A 14872-nucleotide genomic window follows, 5' to 3' on the forward strand; every position below is an offset into this window, starting at 1 on the left:
TTGCCATACAGCATGCTGATTAAATACATTTTCCGTGCCGTGAAGCCGGCACTTCCTGGTTACGGTCACACGGTACACTTAGTGTACCGTGTGACCGTGACGTCACGTGAGGGGCGTTCCAGCCAGCGTGGAAGAGCCAGTGCGGGGGACCCCAGATGAGCTGCAGAGTCTGTATTGTAATGTATTGTGTTGTCTTGTAATGTATTGTGCTGTCTGTGTTTGTGGTGGAGGCCGTTAAATTACAGCCCCCTCCTCCTCTCTCCACCGCAAACTGCTCAATACAACACAATACATTACAAACTGTGGGTCAAGTCCCCTTGGCGGGTCGTGCGAAGACCTCCGGGGGTCGCGAGTCACTCACTGAGGTCCCGGTTCCATTCAATGCTGGAGCAAGGAGCTGACTCCTTGCTCCAGCATTCACTGTGCCCTGAGCGGCTCGACGCAGGCAGGCGGGATGTAGCGACATCATCGCGCCTGTCTGCGCCAAGTCACTCACAGCACAGACTGGAGGAGGCGAAGGATCCTCCACCCGGCGTGGGGTTGGGTAAGCAATTATGTTATTTTTCTATTATGCACATATGGGGGCATTATATTGTATGGCGGGGGGGGATTATACTGAATGGAGGGCTGATATGTCGGGGGGCATTATACTGAATCGGGGGTTGATATGGTAGGGGGTATTATACTGTATGGAGGGCTTAAATGGCATGGGGGCTGATAAGGTGGGGCATTATATGGGGGAATTATACTGTATGGGGGCTGATATGAGGGGGCATTATACTGTATAGGGAGCTCATATGGGGAGCATTATACTGTATGGGGAGCTGATATTGGGGCATTAAACTGTATGGGGGGGCATTATATTGTATGGGGAACTGATATGGAGGGGCATTATACTGTATGTGGAGCTGATATGGGGGGGCATTATACTGTATGGGGAGCTCATATGGGGGGGCATTATACTGTATGGGGAGCTGATATTGGGGCATTATACTGTATGAGGGCATTATACTGTATGGGGGCTGATAAGGGGGGCATTATATTGTATGGGGAGCTGATATGGGGGCATTATACTGTATAGGGAGCTCATATGGGGGGCATTATACTGTATGGGGAGCTGATATGCAGAGGCATTATACTGTATGGGGAGCTGATATGGAGGGGCATTAAACGGTATAGGGAGATCATATGGGGGGCATTATACTGTATGGGGAGCTGATATTGGGGTATTATACTGTATGGGGGCTGATATGGGTGGGCATAAATCTGTATGGGGAGCTGATATGGGGGTATTATACTGTATGGGGGCTGATATGGGGGGAATCATACTGTATGGGGAGCTCATATGGGGGGCATTATACTGTATGGGAAGCTGATATGGGGGGCATTATACTGTATGGGGCGCTGACATGGGGGGCATTATACTGTATGGGGAGCTGACATGGGGGGCATTATACTGTATGGGGAGCTGCTATGGGGGTCTTAAACTGTATTGGGAGCTGATATGGGGGCCCTATACCGTATGGGAGCTGATATGAGGGGCACTATACTGTATGGGGGCATTATACTGTGGGGGCTGATATGGGGAGCATTATAAGGTATGGGGCAGTTATGGAGGGTATTATTCTGTGGGGGCTGATATGGGGAGCATTATACTGTATGATGCGCTGACATGGGGGGCATTATACTGTGGGGGCTGATATGGGGAGCATTATACTGTATGGGGCGCTGACATGGGGGCATTATACTGTGGGGGCTGATATGGGGAGCATTATAAGGTATGGGGCAGTTATGGGGGGCATTTTACTGTGGGGGCTGATATGGGGGGCATTATACTGTATGGGGCGCTGACATGGGGGGCATTATACTGTATGGGAAGCTGATATGGGGGGCATTATACTGTATGGGGCGCTGATATGGGGGGCATTATACTGTATGGGGCGCTGACATGGGGGGCATTATACTGTATGGGGAGCTGACATGGGGAGCATTATACTGTATGGGGAGCTGATATGGGGGCCTTAAACTGTATTGGGAGCTGATATGAGGGGCACTATACTGTATGGGGGCATTATACTGTGGGGGCTGATATGGGGAGCATTATAAGGTATGGGGCAGTTATGGGGGGCATTATACTGTGGGGGCTGATATGGGGAGCATTATACTGTATGGGGCGCTGACATGGGGGGCATTATACTGTGGGGGCTGATATGGGGAGCATTATACTGTATGGGGCGCTGACATGGGGGCATTATACTGTGGAGGCTGATATGGGGAGCAATATAAGGTATGGGGCAGTTATGGAGGGCATTATACTGTGGGGGCTAATATGGGGGGCATTATACTGTATGGGGCGCTGACATGGGGGGCATTATACTGTATGGGGAGCTGACATGGGGGGCATTATACTGTATTGGGAGCTGATATGGGGGCCCTATACCGTATGGGGGCTGATATGAGGGGCACTATACTGTATGGGGGCATTATACTGTGGGGGCTGATATGGGGAGCATTATAAGGTATGGGGTAGTTATGGGGGGCATTATACTGTGGGGGCTGATATGGGGAGCATTATACTGTATGGGGCAGCTACGGGAGCATTATACTGTGTGGGGGCATTATACTATGGGGGCTGTTGGGCAAGGTGGCTGGGCATAGGCGCGCGCAAGGGTCTGGTGATGGTGGTGTTGAGGAGGAGTAGGGGGGCCCAAGCTGAATTCTTGCACCCATGAGCCTTTAGCTACGCCCCTGCAGGTAATTCCCCTCATCTCGTGCTGGGACCATATTGCGATGTTAGGGCACCAGGCACCTCAGTCTGGGAATCTGTACTACATAAGTTTATTTCCCCACGCTCTGTCCTTTCAGTTGACAACACAGCTTGCGCTTTCTCTTCATGATTTTTCTGGCTCGCACAGTATGGAGAATGGTTCATATCCAGCGTCCTTATATACAGCTAGGTCGGGCAGCAGGACCACGGCGCAGCCACTAGAGGGAGCTGTGCCCTGTATTGTCGCCGTCTCCCCGTCCTCCAGCCACACAGCACACGTCGGTCTCTCCTCCCAGGGGCATGCCGGGGAGGGGGAGACGGCTTACTTGGCGTGGATGTGAGAGGACAGGAGGAGGGGAAAGTTTCTGCTGGTGCTCAGCTCATCTTCCCGCTCCCTGGTCAGAAGGAGGCAGCACTGCTCGTTTACACCCCTCCTCCAGGGATAGCAGACTGTGGAAATCCTGTTTACAAAGCTGTTCCTACAATGGCGACCCTGAAGCGGTTCTCATCCCTGTGTCTTCCCAACGCTTCTGCCTGGTAATAGTCACAATCCCCTCAGAACTAGTGGATTATTGAGAGCAGAGTAACGGCCGAGACAGAGCGCACAGAGAAGAGAGCTGCGCCGTATAACGCACACCGGGATCCTGCACTCAGAGGTAAGGCAGCAGCACAAAGGGCTCCGGCGTCCCACGGTGCTCCCAGTGCCAGCACAGAGCAGGGGCATAGCCTGACAGGAGGGAGTGTAGAGGTGGCAGCAGCGATCACCACCATAAAGGTGCTGTGTGCAGGAATAATCAAAGGACCATTCATAGGACTGGGGGCAGAGCTCCACCATGTGTCCTAGTATCCCCGCCCGGATTGGCAGGGAAGGTAACAAAGCTGTGACGAGGACTCCGAGCGTGTCTCACCTGAGCCCCCCTACCAGGAGTGTCCTGCTCTACGCGGCATCGTGTGTTGTACACTAATCCTTTACAAATGCCTTCGGAATGTGTCCAGAACCCCCTCCCCCAACACATGTCCAGAGCTTGTCATCTTCTACAATAGTAATAATAAGAATCCATTCTGGTTCCCACACACATGGCATGTCGCTTCCCTCATCGCTGTGATGATGATGATGGTGACCTCCTGTAGGGGCTACAATGTGTCACTTATTACAGTGTCTGGTGGCTGTGATTTCTGCTCTTCCATTGGGAGGTAGTTGTGTCACACTGAGGCTTTGTAATCTGATTATTTCCCATCAGGAGCATGTGAGGAGTGTTGACGTAGCCCCAGTAAGGGGCTTTTATGGGTTCATTGCACATAAATATTAAGCAATGTATTGATTGTATAGACTTCGCGACATCACATCTGTTTTCAATACATTCTAAAGTCCTATAAAGCCGTGTTCACACAAATAACATTTATGGCATATTGATTTGAAATGTCATAAATATCTATTTAGAATGGGCCAAGCGTTGACATTCTGACCCGTTGCCACCATCTTTTTGCCATGTGGCTACTTACCATGTAAATGACCTTTAAACCTAATGATGGATATTGGTGTACTTGTATGTTCCAGTCAGAATGGGGGGGGGGGTTATTTTAGGGACCATGTGTCCCATTCTGTACATCGTTTATAAATACTGTCAAACGCTGACCCACTTTAGACATATTAGAAGTTTTGATCAGTGGTGGTCCGGGTGCTGAGCCCCCCCTCCCCACCTTCGCTGACACGAAGGTGCTGAAACACTGAGATGAGCGTCCTACACCTCCGTTTCAGCCTTAGTCCTGATTCACACAAGCGTTGCGCATCTCGAACATGAAAAACTGAAGTTTTTCACGTCCGAGGTGCATTCGTGCTCAGCGCTGCGGGACCCAATGTCACGCATCCACTATAGTTGAGTCTATGGAGTGATGCATGAAAAGATAGGACACATCCTATTTTCGCACGGACCCTTCACGCGGTTCGTTGAAACAACGGCTGTGTGAACGGCCACATTGAATTACATAGATCCGTGGGACGCCGCTGTTTCAACCGCCATCCCACGGACGTTTAACACGTTCGTGTGAATCAGGCCTAAGTGGGAGTTCGAGTGCTGAGACCCCCACCAATCAAAACTGATATGTCACTACGGCATAGCAACATTTATTTGAAACTATAGTTAACGTGTATAATGTTCTACAAATTTCTATTCTATATTGTTTATAGTATCCTTGTCGGGTTAAGACCTCTGCTTGCTGTCAGTGAATGGCAACATGTGTATCAGTGTAGGTAAAATGTATCAGCCTGGCGTTTAGACTTGTTACATAGGACTGCTTATACTGGATACCGTTGTATCCGAGTGCTCAGCCTCTGGGTGTAAACAGGAGCTCTCCCAGTTTCGCTGCACCGATTTATCAGTAATGGATGTTAACTTTGTGATCCACATCCATGTTCTGATTCTCGGCACTGATCTCGGGGCTTGAGGGGGGGGGGATGCTGTGTGAGCCTGTCCTGTTTGTTGTGTCCAGGAAGTTCTCGGTACATTCCTTTACGTAAGTGTCTGCTCGCTTCCTAGAGGAGCTCTTGTGTAGCTTACCTGCTGCCCCACGGTGTACCATTGTACGAAAGTATGGGACCCTCTAAAATACATAGTTTATGTGCAAAGCAACTATGTAATAGATATATGGGAACCTTGCCCCTTGATTACCCCCTTTAGTTGTTGCCCGTTATTCCGTATGGGAAATCTGCTGCATCGATACAATCCAACTTCTAGGCCTTGTTCACATTGGATGAACTAGGGTGTTTTCTTGTGTTTTGCAGATGTTTCATGTACAGTGGAGAATTATGAAATATCTTACAGTGTGACATGCTCTGCTATTGCTTGTGTTATTTCAGGGAGTTTTGCTTTACTTCATTTGAAAATGTGGCTTACTAGAAATGGGAGTCGCTTAAGATGTGACGACGGGCGCCAAGATTTTGGGGCCACTAAGCCAAGAGGTAGTATGAGGGAGATGAGTGTCTAACATGTCAAGCAAGATGCGACCACTTTATTATACAGCATGCACCGGTGTGATAAATTTGGCGCATCTTCGGACTGTCTGGTCTAGATTTATGCAGGCTAAATCTTATACAGTTTAGTAAATCTGACCCTTTATGTATTGTTTGGCCTCCGGTATTGTTATTGTTGTTAAAGAGGCTCTGTCACCAGATTTTGCAACCCCTATCTGCTATTGCAGCAGATCGGCGCTGCAATGTAGATTACAGTAACGTTTTTATTTTTAAAAAACGAGCATTTTTGGCCAAGTTATGACCATTTTTGTATTTATGCAAATGAGGCTTGCAAAAGTCAAAGTGGGCGTGTTTAAAGTAAAAGTCCAACTGGGCGTGTATGATGTGCGTACATCGGGGCGTGTTTACTTCTTTTACTAGCTGGGCGTTCTGACGAGAAGTATCATCCACTTCTCTTCAGAACGCCCAGCTTCTGGCAGTGCAGACACACAGCGTGTTCTCGAGAGATCACGCTGTGTCGTCACTCACTTCCTGCCCCAGGTCCTGCATCGTGTTGGACGAGCGAGGACACATCGGCACCAGAGGCTACAGTTGATTCTGCAGCAGCATCGGCGTTTGTAGGTAAATCGATGTAGCTACTTACCTGCAAACGCCGATGCTGCAGAATCAACTGTAGCCTCTGGTGCCGATGTGGCCTCGCTCGTCCGACACGATGCAGGACCTGTGAGTGACGTCACAGCGTGATCTCTCGAGAACACGGCTGTGTCTGCACTGCCAGAAGCTGGGCGTTCTGAAGAGAAGTGGATGATACTTCTCGTCAGAACGCCCAGCTAGTAAAAGTAGTAAACACGCCCCGATGTACACACATAATACACGCCCAGTTGGACTTTTACTGTAAACACGCCCACTTGGACTTTTGCAAGCCTCATTTGCATAAATACAAAAATGGTCATAACTTGGCCAAAAATGCTCGTTTTTTAAAAATAAAAACGTTACTGTAATCTACATTGCAGCGCCGATCTGCTGCAATAGCAGATAGGGGTTGCAAAATCTGGTGACAGAGCCTCTTTAAGCTTTGTGACAGTATTGTGGTTTTTGATCCATATTTTCATCAGCATTTTATCGCATATTGCAAATAACAAATACGTATAAGTTCTAACATTGGCTGCATATTCAGGTTCTATTTCATACAGAAAGAATATGGATCCTGAATATGTAAATGTAAGGCCTAAAGATATGGTATGATGATTTATGAATGCACCGCTGAAATTCTGTGTGGTAAAGTTTCCAGTATACCATATTCAGTTTTATCTTGCAAGCGTTGTCCGGACAGGGGGCGGTTTTCGTACTGATGGCCTATCCACAGGATAAGTCATCAGTATATGATCATTGGGGGTCCGACACCCGGACCCTGGACTGATCAGCTGCCACTGGGCACCCCATGTCAGTGCCGGCAGCAGATGGCTCAGGTAACAGAATTTCGGCCGTACTGCAGCTCTGCTCCTATTCAAGTGAATAAGAGCCGAGTTACAGTTCTACAGCACGGCCGCGATATAGTGGACGGAGCCACCTGCATAGCATCCAGTGCCTGGAGGCAGTCTAAACAGCTGATCGGTGTCGGACCCCCACCAATCATATAGTGATGACCTATCCTCATAGTAGTGAATGGCAGTTACGGAAGCAGCAAGCTACACTGTTTCCGTAATACATGGTCGGAAATCACACTCCTCAGCCACAACACCGAGCGGTAGAACGGGGTTTATGGGGCCCTGTTCTTGAAATAGGTGCAGGTCCAAGAGGTGTCATAGAAATGTCATAAATGTCTCAGATGGGAAAACGCCTTTAATTGCTTTCGATAAATGAACGCTGTTCTATTCCGTGCATCCCAGACACCTGTGATGACGCTGCAGCCCTTGTGACCACTGTAGCCTGTGCTTAGCTGCAACAGTCACATGTGATGAAACGCTCCAGGAGGCCGAAGCTGCGTGGAGAATGGAGGAACGCATCGTTGTGGCAATGCTCGGGGGTAAGTATTGGCTATTTTTTTTTTTTTTAATTTGCGGCTTTTGCTATTTGTTGCAGGTTTTACCTCCCCTATGCATTCAATGTGGGAAACCCGCAACAACTCTGCAAAATAAATTGACATGCTATGGGTTAGAAAACCGCACCGAAGGTCAATTTATCAATGTTTTCTCACTAACTTCTGACGTGTCGCAGTGACATCTCAGAAGCTTTGATCGCTGGGGGTCCGAGCACTGAGACCCGCATCGATTGCTAGAACTAAGCTGATAGAGCGGTGTACGGGCTCATAGACTTTCTATTGAGTCCGTGCACCGCTACATCGACTTTCCGAGAAAAGCCCATCAGAAACCAAGCGGCTCACCTGAGAGAGAGATTCTCCCGCTTTGTTCTAGTGATTTCTGAGATATCACTAGGGCATGTCAGAAATTTGTTGAAGGTTTAGTTACACTTTAAGACTAGAAATTAAAATAGTTGTTTATTACAAAAAAGAACATGACTTTTTTTTTTTTCCCCATTTGAAAATGTTTTAATAAAGGGAGTACTGCTTTTAAATACTTTATACTGTAAAAACCATTAAATTATTGTATGTCCACATACATATTACAGATCTCAAAGGGAATGTGTATTCGTTCTTGTCGTTTTCCAACAGTTTTACTTGAATTCTCTCTTGGGTTTATCTGGCAATATAATGTTTAAATTGGACACGAACATGGTAGCCAAAATGTCCCCCTCCCTTTTTAGTTCCGAATGTAAATTATCCTTTGAAAAGCTAAGACTTTAAACGGGCAACACCCTAAAACAAATTACTGCAGCAATAGCGGAGTATTATGGCTTCATCAGACTGTACTTAGCTTGTCATGTATGTGCACTTCTGTCTTAGGTTACACTGGCTCAATCTGATAATACTTGTGGTGAAATTCTACGTATCCTGATCAGTGCAAAAGAAGTTCACGCGGGTGAAAACTGGTTTCGGCTCTGGCTTGTGGTGTACGTAGCGCATATACATTGGGAAAATCGAACAAATGGGCTGAGTATTGCCTTATGTATGCCATATGTCACCTATTGACTCCCAATGTAAAAAAAAAAAGTATACAGCGGAATACTGCAAAGCAATTTCAACTACAATTTTAGAAACCGTAAAAAAAATAAAAAAATTGCCTTGATAAAGCGTCTAGAGGACGTGAAACGGTCGTAGGCCAAGCTGTCTTATCTCCCGTGTTATGCCTGCCTCTGCATAGAATAAAATAACCTTTTTTGCAAATGGTGAGTGCCGTGCAGTCTATTCTTCTATATGTTGAAAAAAAAAAAAAAAAAAAGTTGGCGCACACATTATTTGACAAGTTCCACTGTTCGGACGGGTTCACACGTAGGCCATCAATTTTTAGTGGCTGGAAAACCACTTTTAGGCCTCATGCACACGACCGTAAAAACTCCCGTTATTACGGGTCGTAATCACGACCCGTAATAACGGGCTCATAGACTTCTATTGGCGACGGGTGCCTTCCCGTTTTCTCACGGGAAGGTGCCCGTGCCGTTGAAAAAGATAGAACATGTCCTATTTCAGGCCGTAATAACGGCACGGACAGTCCATAGAAGTCTATGGAGCTCTCGTAATAACGGGTGGCTACATGTGTGCACCCGTCATTACGGCAGCGTTGCTAAGTGACGTCAGTAAATAGTCACTGTCCAGGGAGCTGAAAGAGTTAACTGATCGGCAGTAACTCTTTCAGCACCCTGGACAGTGACTACCGATCAGTATAAACCTGTAAAAAATAAAAATAAAAGACGTTCATACTTACCGACAACTTCCTGCTTCCTCCAGTCCGGTCTCCCGCCCGTTGCCTTGGTGACGCGTCCCTCTCGACATCCGGCCCGACGTCCTGGATGACGTTTCAGGCCATGTGACCGCTGCAGCCAATCACAGGTCAATCACAGGCTGCAGCGGTCACATGGACTGCCGCGTCATCCAGGGATGTCGGGCTGGATGTGAAGAGAGGGACGCGTCACCAAGACAACGGCCGGGTAAGTATGAATTTCTTTAACTTTTATTACAGAAAAGGCTGTCCCTTCTCTCTATCCTGCACTGATAGAGAGAAGGGGCTGCCGATTAGTGCAGTGCTATTTTGCCGCCAAAAACGTGCCTGTAAATACGGGTGGAATACGGGTGACACCGGACCCATATTTACGGGCACGGGTTCGTAAATACTGGTGCAAAACGGGTGGAATACGTGTGACACCGGACCCGTATTTACGCCAGTATTTACGGGTGGGAAAAAATACGGTCGTGTGCATGAGGCCTTAGTAGTACTACACTACGCCACCCAGAACTAGATTTGAGCAGTCTAAATAAAATACATGTGTGGGGGCAGGACACCTCATACACGATTACCGTACATTTCAATAAAAATGTATATGATAATTTTCTCTATGTGTGATGAATTGGAAGGATTTTTACCACCACAATCTTGTTATTGGACCAATTTGTCTTTGACGGGATCGCATTCAAAGTAAAAATCCTTCCAATTTAACTAACTAAAATGCCGCTACTGGTCATTACAAAATGCTGCTTACCATATACTGGAGACTGTCTGTCTGGGCGCCGCAGCATTCACAATCCAGTCTCCCAGCAGAGGCTGTGCAGCGATCATTCCCACAACACGACCAAACAACCAATCGGCTGCTTGTAACTGAGAAAAGCACCTTGCTAACAGCTGGCTGCGAGAAAGGTGCTTTCTCATTGGCTCTCGCGCGCCGTGGTATAGAGCTGTGATTCTTTCTGTCGTCAGTATTGGCTCTTCTGCACAGGCGCTGCACTCAAGTATAACGCCGTGGCGCTCATCTCCCTTTTCATTAAAATCCTGTGCTGAAGAGGGAGAAGAGTGCCGCAGCGCTTTAGGCTGCGTTCACATCTGCGTCAGGACTCTGTTCCGTCTAAATTTTCCTATCGGAACAGAGCCCTGACTGACACAAACGGAAACCACAGGTTTCCGTTTCCGTCACCGTTGATTTCAATGGTGACGGAATCAATAGTCAATGGTTTCCGTTTTGCGTCAGTCAGGGCTCCGTTACGATGGAAAGCTGACACAAAGTCGGAACAGAGCCCTGACGCAGATGTGAACGCAGCCTTACTTGCATGCAGCGCCTGTTCAGGAGAGCTAACTGGGTTAAGTTTCATGAGTAGAAATCTGCATGAGACTGTTTTTAAAGTGTGAAATTGCCTGTACAGGCGTTATTGCGGCCTTATTATTTTTAATGACTACTCTTTAAACCAGGTTTTGGGTCATTTTAAGACACTGTCCCTTTCCTTGTAGAATTATGTGTGCATGTTTGGAGTATTCACCAGATTTACTACTTTATTTTTTTTTCTTGTCCATTCTTATGGTTTCCAAATATTTTTTTTTAGGTATTTTAGGTTTAGTCCACAGTTGATGAATCCTTTTTTTTTTTTGTATAAGGATTTGTTTACAGCTGTATTATGTAAGTACGTTCTGTATGGAGCTGTAATAGACTTTTCGTTAAGGTGCATGAGGCCTTCTGCACAAATGTGAAAAAAACAAAAAAGTGTCATTCCTCATTGGACTCTTTGGGGGTACTTCATAAATCTTTGTACGCCAGTCTTCTGGTGCAGAAATGTTGCAAAAGGGCCCTAAACACGCAAATTGCGACTTTTGACCTTTTTGCACTACCCTCGTCATTTTTGTGGCAGGGGGTGCGGTCACAGCGGCCCTACGAATTAATTTTAATTTTTGCCAGAAAACTGGCGCAAATTATAGTGGAAACTAGGAACTGGTGTAGATTTTAGAAGTAGAGGCCCGTGCAGGGCCTCTACCCTGCCCCTTCGTCAGACTAACCCCTTTAACCCCAATGGACAGGAAATAAAATATAAAAAAAAAAATTATACTCCGCTCACCGTACCTCTTCTGCCCCTTCATTACTCCAGCGCGTGTAATACATTGTAATGACGCCGGGCAGTATTAGGATGTTTTATACAAAGCAGCACTGATGACGTTGGGTGCTGCATCACATATAAGGCCCTGACACTGCTCAAGAGATGGAGGGGGGGGGAAAGAGGAGCGCTGAGGTGAGTGTGTATTATTTTATTACCGATGTGGGGGGGAATTTATGGTGCATTGCCTAGCCGAAGGATTCGTCACATTTATTAAGAGGCGAAAGTGAAACCTGATTATTTACCGGCACAGTATGTTGTTATGCCTTTTCTGGCTGTTTTGTGCTTAACTTTTGACATCTTTGTTTTAATCGTTCTATGCGGCTATATCCTTTCTATTTTATTTATTTTTTTACACACATGCTTTTTAGTCTGTATATAAATGGGCTATTTTGACTTTTAGATATCGATCCAGTTTTTCTGGCTAAAGATTGTGCTTGTAGTACATATGATCTCATCTGTAAGGCTATGTTCACACAGAGTATTTTGACGAGTTTTTTGACGCGGAAACCGCGTCGCAAAACTCGGCAAAAACGGCCCGGAAATGCCTCCCATTGGTTTCAATGGGAGGCGCCGGCGTCTTTTTCCCGCGATCAGTAAAACTGCCTCGCGGGAAAAAGAAGCGACATGCCCTATCTTCGGGCGTTTCCGCCTCTGACCTCCCATTGACTCCGCGAAAATCGGCGTGCAGGGAGAGGAAAATCTGCCTTAAACTTCCAAACTGAATTTGGAGGCAGATATTCCTAGTGCAAAATACTCCGTGTGAACATAGCCTAACTCTCTAGCTGGTAGAAGTGATATTTGTGACAGGAAGCTACCACTGGGAATTTGGTTTCCATTTCATGAGTGGTAATTCTTCCGCTCGGGTACCTAGCAGCTGGGTTTAGAGTTGATCACACTTCTTGACATAGAAGTGCGACTCGCAAGATGCTCTGATTGAAAACCCAACACATTAAAGTTCTCAGAGTAAGAAAAATTGTCACTTTATTGAGAGAAGTTTTACGTAAAATATCTGAAGATTTGTTTTCTTTTTAGTTTCTTTTTGCCAGGCGGAAAACAGCCGGTGGAATTGTTGGTCTGACCAGCTGCTGCCAGATAATTTAATATTTTTTCATCCCACTTTGACGTTTCCAACTTAGTTTTTGGAGCTTTGCTCAAGTGTGTTGTCATGGCAACGTGGCTTTCCTTCTAGTTTCGCACCCGCTGTCAGTAATATAATGTCTGATCAGCTACGCTACCTGATAGTTCATGACTTGTTTTTCTTCCCTTGCATAATAATACTGCCCATTCCTTTCATTTTCTACCAAGAAATTCGTAGCTGTCTCACTGGGTAAACTTTCCCACAACAATGTTTTGGATCAACACTATTCTTTCCTGTTTGTTGATCCAAGACCTTGGGTTGTCTCATGTCAAGATACTAGAAGTAACTAGTACAGAGTTCAGTGAGTGAAGTCGGAGGCATTGTTCTCCTCACAGCCATTAGTTAATAATTGTACGTGGAGAGTCTGAATACAGATCTATACCACGACCACTGCCTGAATCTATAGGCACGGCTGTATATCCAGTACTGCCATATAAAATACTTCTTGTCAAATAAGATATTCACGGAGCACAACAACCGATTTGTAGAGCACTTGGTTATTATATACATGCTTAAGCCCTATAATTCTTGCTGCTCGCTGTGAAGATGTCTCTTAAATAACTAGTCTCATTTTTCGGGAAAACATCTAGTGCGAATTTATCAACCTCTACACCGTAGAAAACTTGTGAAAGGCCCAAAAGTTGCAGTTTGCGCTGAAAATTGTGACACTTGGGCTTTTAAATCACCCTCGCCACTTTTGGAAAAAGGGGGCAAGGCCACATTGGCCCACTAAATTGAATATAATTTCCACCAGAATACTGGTGTAAATTATAGTGGTAATCTATGCCAGATCCTAGCCTCACTCTGTGGGGCAAAGCAAGGTAGATGCCTCATACCTTGCCCCACCCCCCTTGATCGGACTAAACCCCCCCCCCCCACTTTTTATAATAATTTTAAATAAAGGAATTTTTGTTTTTTCTCAGATTTGCGTTTTCTGCTGCAGATTGGCAGCATTTCAGCCGCAAAAATAGCAACATCTACTGTTTGTTGCAGGTATTACCTTTCTATTGAAATCAATGGGGAAAACCTGCAACAAAAATGCAACGATTCCACAGTATAAGGCCTCATTCACACGACAGGGTTTCCCGTCCGGGTGCCGGCCGTTCATAAATCGGCCGGCACCCGGCTGCATTAGGAATAATAGACCCCTAATGGGGCTATTCACACAACCGATTTTTTTTGACGGCCGCCCGGCTCCCATAGAAGTCTATGGGGCCGGGTAATACACGGCCATCACCGGAATGTGTTCCGAGTGATGGCCGGGTTTTCCGTGGCTTGTGCTCTATCTCCTCCTCCTCACAGCGCAGAGTGCATGTGAGGAGGAGGAGTTGATGCCATTTGGACGAATGGCTACGCTGGAGACTGTGTGGCAGGGCCGGGGTGTACAGCAGGTGGAGGGAGCGCTGCGCTGGCTCCCTTCCCCTGCTTGTTAAAAGCGCCCTGGCCCGACGACACCTTCCATGGCGCCGCTAGCAGCTGCTGCTGCGGCTGCTGCTATTGTAGCGACGCCACTATAGCAGAGCAGGGAGGTATCTCCCCGCTCTGCTATGTGCTAGCTCCATTTTAGCTCCCTGAAGGAGCGGAATCCCCGTGTGTTTGGGGATTCCGCTCCTGGACAGAGCGCTTGATGTCTCTGTCCATATCTGGGCAGTGACATCAGGGGAAACTCCTGAAGCGGAATCCCCGAACACATGGGGATTCCCCTTCAGGAGTTGCCGCTGATGTCACTGTCCAGATCTGCCTGGCCCGGAACGGATGCAAAATGGCCGATTTTACCGACCGACACTCGGGCTCGGGCGGGACCCGGTCGTGTGAATCCCGCCTGAGTTGACATCCCGCGGATTAAAAAACAAAAACCGCACCGCAGGTGAATTTATAAACATTTTTGCAGCAGACGTTTGTTTTTTTTCCACTGCAGCTTGTGAATGAGATTTGTTCAAATCTCCACCACTTTGCTACTCCTTTTAATTGCTGTGGATTTTCACTTCAGAATTCTGTTGCAGAAATTTTGCAGCTTTTACGTTA

At 46.8% G+C, this 14872-nt stretch overlaps 1 protein-coding gene across 5 annotated transcripts in view; it reads left to right on the forward strand.

Annotated features, from left to right (window-relative positions):
- The first annotated feature begins 3018 nt into the window (after nucleotides 1–3018).
- The window catches only part of FARP1 (FERM, ARH/RhoGEF and pleckstrin domain protein 1), a 247209-nt gene continuing 235355 nt past the window's right edge, over nucleotides 3019–14872 (forward strand). For all 5 annotated transcript variants that reach the window (XM_075852409.1, XM_075852411.1, XM_075852410.1 and 2 more), the window contains exon 1: nucleotides 3019–3423. The gene's annotated coding sequence lies outside the window, so the exon portion shown is untranslated. The remainder of the gene's footprint in view (nucleotides 3424–14872) is intronic.

The sequence above is a fragment of the Rhinoderma darwinii genome, chromosome 2, assembly GCF_050947455.1.
Source record: "Rhinoderma darwinii isolate aRhiDar2 chromosome 2, aRhiDar2.hap1, whole genome shotgun sequence".
In the NCBI taxonomy this organism is placed as follows: domain Eukaryota; kingdom Metazoa; phylum Chordata; class Amphibia; order Anura; family Rhinodermatidae; genus Rhinoderma; species Rhinoderma darwinii.